Source organism: Oncorhynchus clarkii, chromosome 33 (genome assembly GCF_045791955.1).
Source record: "Oncorhynchus clarkii lewisi isolate Uvic-CL-2024 chromosome 33, UVic_Ocla_1.0, whole genome shotgun sequence".
Classification (NCBI taxonomy): Eukaryota; Metazoa; Chordata; class Actinopteri; order Salmoniformes; family Salmonidae; genus Oncorhynchus; species Oncorhynchus clarkii.
Window position 1 is genome coordinate 17,501,745 of NC_092179.1, and position 1,687 is coordinate 17,503,431.

At 37.5% G+C, this 1,687-nt stretch overlaps 1 long non-coding RNA gene across 1 annotated transcript; it reads left to right on the forward strand.

Moving 5' to 3' along the window:
* The first annotated feature begins 275 nt into the window (after nt 1-275).
* Nucleotides 276-1,144, forward strand: LOC139392600 (uncharacterized). Its single transcript, XR_011629715.1, has 3 exons — nt 276-371; nt 534-645; nt 812-1,144. It is a non-coding gene; the product is annotated as an uncharacterized lncRNA (long non-coding RNA).
* Nucleotides 1,145-1,687: the final 543 nt, after the last annotated feature.

The window sequence follows — 1,687 nt, forward strand, 5'->3', positions numbered from 1 at the left end:
CACATGGGACATTGAGATGCTACATGTAGCCTATTCCAGCCACCTCTCTCTTCCCACTCTCACTAGGAACAAATGCAAATGTTTGTTCATGTGGTTTCTAATATGATATGATAGTTCCATACTGGTAAACATAGAACACAGAGGATTGCTACCACACAGATAAAGTAATTTACAGCCTTTAAAGAACAGCGGAAGAAAAGTTCATTATTTATTGACAAATAAGCTGAATCTCATTTGAGTGGCTTTCTCATCGTATCATTCCTATGTTCCTCTAGAAGAGAATCAAGCAGACCATTGTAAGGATGTCTCTGAAATCTAACACAGGAGCTGACCTCAATGACCCAGTGGTAAAGGAACAGATGTTGGAGCAGGTACAGTAGTCCTACATCTCCCACATCATTAATCAATGTCATCCTCACTCATTTCACTCTTCTCATGATTAGGAATAAAACTAAAATCACATAGAATTACATTTAGGATGCTGTATTAAAATGAGGGCTGCTGACATTATCTGGTTTGATCATATCTCACAGATCAGAAAGGAGTTTGCCAAGAACGGGAACTTCCTCAAAGACCTGCGCTGGAGAGAACTGCCTAACGGAGACGTTTTTCACAAAAGAGTTGAACTTGGAAGCCCTGAAGAAGGTAAACACTAAACACGAAAATGACCCTCCTTAAGATTAGTATGCTGTTCAGAGTCCCTTGTACAGTGTGTTAGGTGTTGCATCCCATTGACAGTATGAAAATCAAGCAAGGTGTTCATGAACTAATACCAGTGAGGGTCTTTGTACTGTTGTGTTTGTTTTCTTAGGTCAGTGTGGGTCTGGATGAAGAGGACCAGCCATGACGCTGTAGCAGGAAATGAATGGAAGGTCCAAGAAAACTAAAATAGTCAAGCTTACTGTAAATAATCCTAGTACCTAATAATATATTACTGTATATAAATAACATTGTCTTAGAAATAAGATGTCAAGTTACGTTAGGCTAGTTTTAAACTCTACAATGTTTTATAATTGTAAAATCTAATTAGAATCTATGACTTGTTGGTGTATGAATTTAATGTAATAATGTTTGTTGTACATAAGGTCAATTTGATTAATGAAGAGAAGTTTGTAGTTTAAACATGCATAGTAACACGTTTTAGTGAGGGATCTGCATTGTGTAATTCTTCATAATGATGTTACACACTCACTCATGGATGTAACTGTTGACATTCTGACATAAAATATGTTTGATTAGTGGCGTCAGTATTACCATTATTTTCACCCTCCAGCAAGAATGGTGAGATGGGGACACAAATCACAACAATGTTTAATTATGTGCCCACTTCCAGGTGGCATGGTTCAGAGAACTGTAAAGAAGGAGACAGAGAGAATGTTGTGGGTGTGACAGAATGACACTATCCATGTTATCAAGCTAACCAACGTTTGTATATCATAGTTTTCCCCTTTGTCATGGTTTGTTGACTGTGTCAGCTATTACAGTCATAAACACTGGCTCATGGATAGCAGGGGAGAGGTGTGGGGTTCTTGCCCTTATTCATGTAGTTGATGGCTGTTATACATTAATCACCTTGATAAAACAAATACCACAGATCAGTTAGTGAAGGTTCAAAGATTTGACACCCTACATTTAATGTATCATGTTGTTATTTAGCATTTATCTAAATTGACATAAAGACAGGGAA